This window comes from Ammospiza caudacuta, chromosome 1 (assembly GCF_027887145.1).
Source record: "Ammospiza caudacuta isolate bAmmCau1 chromosome 1, bAmmCau1.pri, whole genome shotgun sequence".
In the NCBI taxonomy this organism is placed as follows: domain Eukaryota; kingdom Metazoa; phylum Chordata; class Aves; order Passeriformes; family Passerellidae; genus Ammospiza; species Ammospiza caudacuta.
In genome coordinates this window covers 91350373-91362715 of record NC_080593.1, presented here as the reverse complement: position 1 = coordinate 91362715, position 12343 = coordinate 91350373, and positions in this window count along the sequence as shown.

Genomic DNA, 12343 nt, shown 5'->3' with positions numbered 1-12343 from the left:
TATGAACTAAAGGAAGATATGCATTTTTTTTTGGCAGATTTACATTATGTTCTCTGCCTTTCCCTCATCACTACAAATTTTGAAACTTGTTAAACTGTCCCTGCTCCACAATATGCCCCTTGGCAAAGGCACTGGAGGCAGTAGACAGGCGTCTTTGCCTTGGGGCAGCACCTGAGACTGCTAGTTTCTCCAGAACATGGCCTCAGGTTGCGTCCCAGCTTTCCAGACCTCCACCAGTACTTCCATCTTTCCACAACTCTGGCACTGTGCAGCAAGTACACACACATAACTGGGATGAGCTAAACCTGAGGTAGACCACATAACCATGAAGGGAGTTGTCTTCAGCCAGCAGGGTAGGAGAGCTGGAGGGAATGTGACCTGAATGGTTGGCTATGCCTAGACTAATTCAGAGGTGTCTGATGTGGGTGTGTTTGTAGAATCACAGAATGGTTTGGGTTGGAAGGGACCTTTAAAGATCATCTACTTCCAGCCCCCCAGCCATGGGCAGGGACATCTTCCTAAACTTGGTTGCTCAGGGCCCTGTCCAACCTGGCCATGAACACTTCCAAGAACAGGGTGTTAACATCCTCTCTGGGCAACCTGTTCCAATGACTCACCGCCCTCAAAGTGAAAAATTTCATCCTTATAAGTAATCTAAATCTAGTCTCCTTCAGTTTACAGCTACTTGTCCTATGACAACATGCCCTTGTAAAAAGTTCTTCTTTAACTCTTGTAAGAATCCCTTTAGGTACTGGAGGACTGTTTCAAGAGTCTTTGGAGCCTTCTCTTCTACAAACTGAACAGCCCCAACAGTCTCAGCCTTTTGCCATAGAAGAAATGCTCCAGGCCTCTCCTCATCTTTGTGATCCTGCTCTGGACCTGGTACAACAGGCCCGTGGCTTTCCCGTGCTGAGGACCTCAGAGCTGGACTCAGTACTTAAAGAGGGCTCTCATGATAGCAAAGAAGAGGAGAAAAATCACCCCTCTTAACCTGCTGGCCACACTTCTTTTGGTGCAGCCCAGGATGCTGTTGTCTTTCTGGACTGCTAGTGCATGTTGACAGGTCATGTTGAGTTTCTCATCCACTGCCACCCCCAAGTATTTCTCCTCAGGGATGCCCTCAGGCTGTTCCCAGGGAATAGCTATGTAAGAGCAGATAGGGCTGAGTTTTCCCACTGCTTCTGCACCATCCTTCCTGCCCCTCCCTGCACTCTTAAAATTAAACTGTGTTAGGTGACAGACAGAAGTGTATCAGCCCCGAAAAAGTTGTGTTCATTCTGGTTGGGCGCCACAGTTCAATGTAGCTGTGGGGGAGCCCTTTACATGGTTGGGGAAGGCTCTTACTCTCTCCTCCCTCTTAGAAAACCTCCATCACCCACCTCTGCAATGCAAACTCAAGCATCAGGAGCGTGTTGTTGAGTCTACCATGTTCTGTAAGCCACGTGGCACCCACAACATGGAGGCTGGCAGCTGAGCTGACAGCAGCTTCTAAGCTGACATAGTGAACACCACTTTGCCACTAATGGTGACTACGAGACAAGAAAATTTGGATGGGTGCTCTCTGGTGTAGAATCAATGCTGCCCTTATGAGCTTTAGCATATAACAGGAAACAAGGCTTTAGGTGTTTTTGAAATTTTTCACTTTAGTGCTTAGATAGAGTATTCATGCACTTCAGCTGGCACTTCCCAGAACTACTTTTCATTATACCTTGCACCAAACTCTTTCTTAATAGAAAAGCCTTTTCTTTTCAATTGAAAAAAAGGTTTTATTTTGCAAAATTAATTAATGCTTCAGGTGAACATATTATTTTGTGTTGCCATTGATTAAACTTCTAGGAGGTCTTCATGTTAGACTTCTATAAATTTCTGGGTATTTTCTGAGATTCCTTGGCCACTTTTGCTTTTTCATCAATCTTGCTTTTTTTGATCAATTCCCCTAAAGAGACAACTCTCTTCCTAGAGTCAAAGTTATCATAGACTTTGTATGTTATATAGATAAAGCACATCTAATGATCAGTAATTTTTTAATTTAAAAAATGTGTTTCTTCTAGAAATTATTAAGCTATAGATATGGGGAAGTCCAAAGCAAAACTTTGATTGAAAAAAAAATCTCCCAGTGGTAATTATCAAGAAATAAAAATAATTTTAAACCCACAAATTTGCTTAGGGAGCTCAGAATCTAGAAAAATGCCAAGTGTGAAAACACAATTAAGTGAAACCTTTTACTTCTTCAACATTAGTTCTGTGTGTGATTGTTCTATGCATAGTGCTATTAAAAGATCTTAACACCACTCATAAACTAACATAAGTTTTAGGACAAATAAACATTACTCCCTTGAAATTTCTTTCAATTTAAGAATGAAATAAAACAATTCTATGAAATAGAGATTGTAAGGCTGTCACAGTGAGCTCTCATGCATCAACAATTTTACATAACTATATACTCAAGTATGCACTGAAATTGAGTAGCTGTTGCCACAGCGGCTGTCACACCAAATCGATCTTCTCACTGAAAACACTTAAAAATCAAGCATCTGTGCTATCATTATACTACTTATACTGAGACTGCAGCAATAGGTTGATCTAACGTTTTGTTTAATTACAATTACGTATTGTGGAGATGAGCATTTTCTTTGGAGCCTCATTTTTATTTTGATTTTAATTCCTTTGGTATATTGCAGCACCAAAATTGAGTTTTCGGAGTGCCAGGTTGTATCAGAGTTCACTCACACTGAACTGTGGCTGTTAAGGTTTATGTGGTGGAATCACAGATACAGTGAACATGGGACACCTTGATTTGAAAATCCTACAGCAAAAATCTATATTATTGCCATGTGATATTTTGGAAATAAAATTATATTTCCAGTTGCATTGTAGAATAACATTGTCATCTAGTTCATTCTGAAGAATAAAAGAAAATAAAGAAAATAGAAGAAGTATAATAACCACTTATTCACACTCCAACTCAGGTAGGAAAACTTGCCAACACTCCCTACATGTTTAGGTATCATTTTTCTAGTTTTGAAATTACTAAAGGCATTGCTTTATTAAATTTCCTTTTTAAAAATAAGCTATTAATTTTCAACCTGTACTATCTTTACATATTTCATGTTCAGTTTGTTTTTATTTAATTTCCCTGGTTTTTGTTGGAACAAATAAACCCTACAGAGCTTTCTTCTTTTCTCTAATAACTTTTCATGTGACCATCACAAGGCAGTTACTGTAAACTGGAAAAAAAACAAATAAACATCAAACCAAATAGAAATAAACATTAAAGAGCATTAAAGAGGTTTGTTTTTTTCCTGAGAAATCTTGCTTTAAACTGCTCTCACGTTTCCCTCTTCTCTTAATTCTAAATAAAAGTTCCAAGATAGTTAATTGTCTGCATTTCTGCTAATGAATAATAGAGTGTGGAATAATGTAGTTTACTAACTTATTGCCCCATTAAAAACAAAGCAAATAAATGTTGCAAAGGGATGCTTGAAATAAACCATGGAAACCTATTATTTCAGCATGCCACTGAGAAAAATGGCATAGTTCTATTTTAACCATTTCCTAAAAGTCTTTTTTGTGTCTTGCTAGTCTTTAAAAGTAATATTGATCTGTACTCAGTCCTAAGTTATTTTGGATATTTTCTAAATAGTAAGAAAGCAGGCATATAGAAACATTTCATTTTAAAGTATTATATGGAAGTAAGAAAACATTATTAAATGCCCATTATTTTTGCCCCCATTGAATCCAGTGCCGCGCTGTTTGTGTTGCCGAAGTTCCAGCTGAAGGAGGAGGGAACTGGACTTCCACTCGGGCTGTAGGTGGCTTTCCTACTTTCCTTGTGTTTCACTGACCAGGGGACAAGTAAAAAAACCCAAAAGACCTGGCTAACATATGGCTCTGCTACTGGTTTGTTGGGTAGCCCAGTTTCTCTTGGCCTTTTCCTTTGTGAAGTGGGATAATGGCATTGAACTTTGTACTGCGTCCTGACATCTGTGGATGAAAGTATAGAGATGATTGTGTCACATTTTGGTTGAGTTGTGGACTGCTTCATAGAGGCCCAAAGCTGTTTCCATAATGCATGATGCTAAAGCAAGACAGCTCTTGGAATATGTTAACTATATGGGAAAGTGGGAAGGAACAAGGTGAGTGGAGGTTTTCATGGCAGCAGATGGCTGCCAGTGCTTCATGCCAGTCACAGCACTGTACAAAAAGGATGTGTGCTGAAAAGTAAGGATGAGTAATATTTTTTCTAGTTGAGATGCTGCCTTATAACACTGTGTGTTTTATTCTCTCCATCTCCATCCTCTCAAAGTTTTAGATTTTTTTTTCATATGAACCATGGGGGAAAAGAAGGAATAGAAGTTTGAGAGGAGGAGAGAAAGGTGAAGTAATGAAATAAGGAAGGCTATCTTGTGAGTTAAGGAGTGTGTGCAGAAAAGAATGATTGGTGGACTGAATGGAGGTGAATGAAAAATGGCATTTGATGGGACAGATGAGGAAATGGAGAAAGGCAGCCAGGTAGGGGGTACTTGTCAGTGCAGCAGCATCAATATAATGCTGATTCCCTACGCAAGGCAAGGAAAGGATAGCACTGAATTAATAATGTCTGACAACCAATTGTCAGGCAAAAGAGAAAACCCTTGAAATCTCCTGGCAATAAAGTAAGATGTGAAGATTTCTATGAGATTAAATTTCTAGAAGTGGGATGGTTTTTGTGCACTTTCTTAAAGTCTTTTTAAACTAGTGAACAGACAGACCGTGCTCAGAAGGTACTACATTTATCACTATTCTCTGCTTTACTGGTGTGGCTTTTACATTTGTTAAAAGTCATTGACTGAATTTAATACACTGTGTCAGTGTTTCCAAATTTGTAAGTTTTCCTTCTTTGGTAATGAAAGCATGCAGAGTCAGTTCACACATGCAGTTTATGATAATTCGGTGATTAAGACGAATGTCAGAAAAGATAAATGCATCTGACTAACAGGTCTCTGGTCAGAACCCAATTCTGCAGAGTTTGCAAAGCATCTAGCTAAGTAATTTCACATACCAGACGTGAGCCAGTAATACACTAGGACATTCTTCTTGTTGTGATAGTCTTTGCATGGCAATTTTGAGAAATTATTAATTTTTAAGGAGAGAGAGGAGATAGAAAAAACTGCATGTGTGCCCAATGACACACGCCTTTTTGTGCCTAATTCATTGGAAAAATTGCTCAAGAACTGTTCAGCCATGTTCGAATAATCTGCCAAGGTCAATGGGCTCTTTCCAAAAGTGCTGGTTGTGTGAGGTAAAAGTGCTTGGAGGCAGCTTCAACTTCAGCATTTTTGGATATTTACTTATTTTGTTTGGAAAGCAGATAATCTGACTGTTTTGGCAGACACTTGCTTTGACCAAGTGTCTAGAACTCAGCACTGTATTACAAGGCTGCATAGTACAGATCACCTGAGGGTGCCAAAATTGTATTCAGACTCCACAGTTTTTCAAGTTAAATTCCATTTTTATGATAGTGGTAATTCAGAGATAGAAACAAAGCATGTAAGTGCATTAATTTCTTGTCCTATCATCATTATCTTGTATAATCCCAGAAGGCATCTAGAAAATGTGGAGGAGTTGATGCCAAATCTGAAGCGGTCAATATGCATTTGCAATAAGACGTTTTGAAAGCAAAGAGAGATAACAGTATCATGTACCAGCTGTTGCTGTTCTGTGAGCCTCTGGAAACAGTAGAGAGGTAAAAAAAGCAACCTGGTTAAATACAGATTTTGTGTGTACACATGTGAAGGTAGCTGAGTTGGATTAGAATGTTGTAGTGAGTGGGAAAGTCACTGAATGAAGCCTGGCCACATCCAGCTTAATTGTCTGCTCTTCCAAAAATTGCTTCTGCAGTGTGGTTTGGGTACGGCTTCTACCTGTTGCAGAAAAAGAGAGGCTCCTTCAAGAGAGCCAAAAGAAGGTTAGAATTGAAAGAAATCCAGCATTTGATTAAACTTTGAAGTTTAACATAGTTCAAGAAGAGAGAACAGAATGATCCTGCTCCAATGAGAGTGAAAAGTAGATATAAAAATACTTTGTTTCCCATATTTATCTTAATAATTAAATTTGGAATATGTAAATCATACATATGCAAGGCTGCTTTAGGTGTGGTTTAGTTTCCAACCTGGTGGTCAAAAATCACCTCCAGCAAGATTTACTGCCCTGGCCTTTGGGACTTGCAATATCAGTGCTTGGCTTAGCAGGAGTTTCCTTTGCCCACCACTTCTGGCTCCTTGAGACTTGGAAAGGCTGATGTGCAGCCCCACCTCTGTCCTTGGATGTTCTTGGAACTGGTTGATATTCCTTTGGCAGGAATATCCCTGAGGCTAAGCAGGGTGATGATACAAGTTCACCTAGTTTACTGGAATGTCACTTGTACCATCCAGTGCTTTTTGCATTGTGATTATTTCCTGGGGGTAATTGCATGCTTTTTTAGACTTTCTTTTGCGCTCCCATGCTCAGCTGAAAAACTGCCAGAGGGCATTGCTGAACTGTTCCCAAGGAGAACAGTAATGTCTACTAGTCACTCTGACATTATTGTTATTTATGAATTCCAAACAAAAGAAAATAAAGGGCTAGATGTTGCTAACCTGAATCCATGTGTTTGGGGTATGAAGCTGATCTTATGGTAGACAATTCTTTTCCTGTTCATGTTATATCTAGACTGGTCATGTGCTCTAGTATGAAAGTGTGGGCTACTTGCTGGTGCTATTCCACCAATGGATGTGTTAGGTGTTTATCAAAGTGTTAAAAAAAGTTGAGCATTGCTAGACATCCTTCTTTACATGCGTCAGCTGGAAAAGTTAACCAAAAGGAAAATTACATACTCTATGCCCCCAAATTCTGTTTGGGGTACACTTATTTCATCCAGAACAGGATTGGGGTTCAAGGAAGGAATTTTGAATCACAATTCTGAGATAGTGCTGCTCTCTGGTGCTGAAGCTCAGTACCACCATTTCCTCCCAGCTGTTTCTAGCTGTAAAAGAAACGTTTTGGGAAACTCTGAGTTATCGACTCTTTTTGTTATCTATCAGCATTAATGCACTGTGAAAAATGCAAAATTGAGTGTACTCAAATATTTCTCATCTTAAAACAAATTGTTTAAAGGCATGACTAAAAGAAAAAACAATGCAGTACAAATAGAGAATACTGAAATCTAACCTACCTTGAATGGGTAAAAGACATTTTGCAACAATGCAAAGCACCTTACACACTCTTATGGTACATAATAGACCATAGCTAGATATGACATCTAGATGTCAACTAAAAATATTAATTCGTAGTAACTTTTCTAAGTGTTGTTTTCACACAATAGATTGAAGACTTAAGACATTATTAGTTCATTTATCTCCTTCAATTAACATAAAATAATTTAGTAGCTTACTCTTTAATAAGAAGCACTACAACTTACTTGGAGAGCAATTTTTTTACTGTTCCTAAAAAAAATTAAAAGTATTTAGAGTAATCTGCTTACTTTGCTAAAAGACTCCACACTTAAGGGTGGTTGCTACAAGAGAGTTAAACAATCAGAATCCTCCACAATACTGCAAAGCTTCACTGTTTTATGTGTTATAAAAATTGTAGTTGTAAGCAATGGAGACTTCAGCTTAGTTGTGCGTTACTAGTACAACTTTACTGCCGCATTTAGAAACCTCAATGCAGCTACATTACATAGCTATAGTCATTCAGTTTCTCTTTTGCTTTTTGAGGGAAGTTATTTTAAACATTCCCCAGAGTTTCAAACTGTAACAGAATATTTTGTGCAGAAAAGCATCCTTTCCTTTGAAAGAATGGTCTTTAAATACGTATGAGGAAACTCAGTTTTCAGTTCTGTTCAATTTGCAGTTTCATCCTGTTCAAGTTTTATACAGGAAATTGTCCTAAGTTGATATGTTAATTGTACCTTAAGAGTTAGTAAAATCAGCTGTAATCTCTATAAACTGAGCTTACAGTGAGATTTGTTTATGACTTTCCTAAAAATTAGTTAAACAGGAAAGTTCCAGGGCAGTTAACATCTGCTTCTGTATTTGTGTGGGAACAGATAGGGGTTAGGCTAAAAAGAAAGAATGATTAATTAAAAAATAATTTAGAAAGCCAGGGTAAAAAGAGAGAGAATTTAGTGTCATAGAGGGAAATAATAGGAGAGGATATTTTTCACTTTTGGGTGAGGCAGCCTCTCATCATTTATGGAACCCCTGAAGTATATATATAGACATGTGGAAGCCTATCCATAAGCTTTTAGTACCTGCTTGCAGCATAATGCTACCCTACAAGCTGCCACATTTGATTTAAAGACTGCAGACTCTGACAGAGATGGAGCAACCTATTCTGCTGGTAAGGAAAAACACTGAATTGAATGGCACTCAAGAACACACCCATGCACTTTGTTTAACTGGGGCCTGGATTTTCCTCCTGACTTCAAAATGGCTGAGAACTATAGCCTTTTCTTTGATTTATGATAGGCCAAAGCACACATTTCAGAGCTCTTGAGCAAAACTGAGGGTATTTTTTAGCTATATACTTTAATAAATAATGGCAAAGATAGTAGAATTAGAACTGTGTAAGACTGACTGAAAGCAGTGGAAGAGGAATTACAGGTAAACCCAGCCACCCCTCTGATGCACTCTGTTTCAGAACAGTTTGCTCACTGTATCCAAAATAGTACTATATTTTAAAGGCTGCCACATATGGAAGATGTTAGCAGTTTCCATTGCCTCGTTCCACTTGATAGACATACCCACTGAACCTACACAGTCTGTTCCAAGGTAGGTGATTTGTGAAAAGTTTTCATGCTTCTGGTTCTTATAAAAACTGCTATATAATCAGTATATGACTTTCATTTTGGTTTTGCTTTTCTAGCACAAGCATTTTATTTTAGAGAAAATCTGACTATAGCATTACTCTTCAGTCCTAATGTTAGTAGGTGGAGATCTTCTGATTAAAGTCTATTTAGTCATTAGTAGTATCTGCATGACAAAATGAAAGCTTATTTCTAATACAGAATATTTACATGATCTTTATCACTTGTAACTATTACTGAAAAATGATAAATTAGTCATACACTTTCAAAATAACACCTGGAATAGACTACCTCTATAAACTTGTTTAACCTTTTATTTTTTAGTGACAGATTGGAATTTATTATTTTGAAAGTCTTGGAGCACCTGGTCTGTGATTTTATCAGAGTTATAAGAAATGCCTTGGAGGCAAGGGTGGGGGAATGGTTTGAACAGGAACCGGGATTCTTTAAAAAGTGCCTTTTATCTCAAGAGCAAATTTAGTTGAAAACTTAAAGCACTCTGGACTGCAATTCATTCTGACAAATCAGTTCTTAAGGTGTTACTTATATTGCAGTTAAATAATCCTAACATCCCTGCTGACTGTCTGAGTTTAACCTCTCACCCTGGGAAATCTGATTAAGAGAGAAATGGAGATGGAGAAATACACCAAGTATTTGCTGCATTTCTATCCCCTGTGAAACAGTTATTGGCGTAATATTTCCTACATCCAAAACACAATGATGTGAAGTTAACAGTAAATTTAAAATTATGCAGAAAATTTAAAACAGTCTAATAGTGACTTATCCAGAACCTGCTTTTTAGGCAAATATATTATATGAGATTTGCAAACTTTTAGTTATCTCAGAATCAAACTGCAACACTTGCAGATGCAGCGGAGGCATAATTTAACTCCTTCCTTCCTTCTTTGTCACCAGCACATAATGGTGCAAGTATCAAAGAGACTTTTTGCTGTCAAGCTTTAAAAATCAGCCTAAGAGCTGATTTTTCTCAGATGTGCTGCCCAAGCCATGGCTGGCCCCGATTCTGCATGGCACTGGTTGCAGGGCTCTTGTCAGTGGGATTGCTGGTATCATCCCAGGACTGGTTCCTGGAAAACCTGCCTGCCTGTTAAATGTCTCTGTTGCTCTTTGACTGCCTCATTAGTTGGACTTTCACAAAGCTAAGTTTGAGTGATCATTTCCATTTGAAACTTTTTTTCCTGTTAAGAACTGCCTGACTTCAACTTTGGATTAAGGCTGTTATTAATGCAACTGTAGACACAGTATTTTTGTGCTAACTTAGATAGATATTAGGCTTGCTGCTTAGCATGTCTAAAATTAGGCTGGCATGAAAGTTCAAGAATGCAAATCAGCACTAAATCCAAGGTCAGTTTAAACGGTTCAGATAACTCCATAAAGGAAAAAGAGGAAGAGTTGTATAATTTAAGAACACATTTCCGTGCCTGCAAGAAAAAAAAAAAAAAAAGCAAATGCACAATCTGGGTAGCAAAGATGGATTTTTGCTCTAGCTCAGATCAACTAATTTTGTTTTCTTTCCCATCTGTCCTCCATGTGAGTCTGTCCACATGAAAAATCCCGCTTGGTGAAGCCCCACAGGGATGGCATCCATATCACAGCAAACGCTGGGACTATTCATCACTTTGGTGCCTGGGATAATTTTACAATAACCTTGGCAGGCACACTTCTACGAAAGATGATTTTCAGCTGTAGGCCTGAAACCAGATTAGATCTTGTTCTTTAATCACCAGCATAGTCATATTCCCGATGCTCTTAAGCGAAGTTTCTTTGTGCTATGCATTTCTTCATTTCAGCGTTACACTTTGGATGAATAAAGAGACTGTCTATAAACTCATCTGACACATTCCAGTATTAATCTTGGACAAAAACAAAAGGGATAAAATTCATGTGATATAATTAGTCAAAATGTAATTGAGTTGTGAGTAGAGTTTGTAAAATATTTAAAGTTTCTGCCCTTCATAAAAGGGATAAAGGATGGAAAGTATGGGGTTGGGATAATCCCAGACAGAATAGATGAGTAACAATGAAGCTTTCAAAAGAAAGCTCACATATGTCTGTATGACAGTGAGATTTATGATTATTCTGAGTTGTTCACTTCAAAGTATCTTTAAGTATGATTATAAAGGATATAAAATAGAAGGATATATAATAATATATAATAAAATATAAGGATATAAAATAGAACAAGGCAGAGCAAATTTCATATTGTGAACAAAGAAAAATTATTACTGAAAATTATCCGCAAAAGCAGAGTGGAAAAATGAGCTGAAGTCATTTAGATTTGCTGCTGGTTTAAGACTAGTGGCACACAGAGATTTCTAGAAGAGGAAAGTAAAGGTAAAAGTTCTTCCTTTATGTAATTTATCGTTACTTGGATTTCTAATAACATATTAGAAGTAATGGCCCCAAGTCCAGTGCTCCCTGAAGTTGATGAAAGCCTCTGATCATGCTCTAATATCTGTCCATGTGAATGCACTAGAAGCCCATTTCAGATTGGGTTTCTTTTTAAGTCACAGGCTTAAAAAAAAATCTCTGCAGTTTTCAAGAGACATTGAAATGTAAGTGTGAAAGATATGCAAACTAGAAACACGGATATTTTCCAAATAATTTTTGAGTACCACTCTGCAAGGTTTTCACTATGAAATCTATAACCATTAAAAACATGCTAAATGTCCACTCACATTTTGAAGTATTGATGAAATCATAGCCTATTCTTGCTGAATGTAGGTTGATTTATACGAGTGAAGACAAATGGCTCTCACTAAGCAATCATCAAACTCAAAGTGAAACTCTAGAGTTTTGAACCCACATGACCTGAAGCAGAAACCAGTGTTCACACCAACCCTTGTAAGGCAAAATTGCTAAGTTTAGAAGAAACATCAGCCATTCATCTGAATAGTCAGGGAAGAAAAATAGTTTCATGAATATCAGCAAAACAAACTCATTGGTTTTAATTTATGAAATTTATTGCTGCATCACTTGGCACCTTCTCATCGTTTAAAATAATTATGTATAATAAAATGTTTTGTGAGAAATAAATATATACTGATGCCCATTTACCTAGGCAACAGGAGCAAAATTTTGAAGAGTGCAGGTGTGCTTACATTTTTTACAGTAGTAAATAAAAAATATGATGGAATTCAAATATTCCTTCCTATGGACATATGTGATAACACAATTCTTAATTTCCATGCACGAATTCTGTGAGAAACTTACTTCAAAACTAACCATGAAACCACATCTCCAGATAGTGGAAACTTGGTGATGATCAGTGATCAGTCTTATCTATTGGAAGTAAACTTGTCAAATGAAATCGATAGTACCTTTCAGAGGAACTAGAATTTTGCAGAGAGAGGTGTCTGTAGGTGTATCTGTACATATATGTGTAGGGCTCATCATCCTGATAAAAGGTATGATCAATTCTTACTTCTCTAGGCCAGCTATGTTATACTGACAGGTCCTCTGTTAGAAGTCACTGTGTGCCTCTTTTCCCTCTCA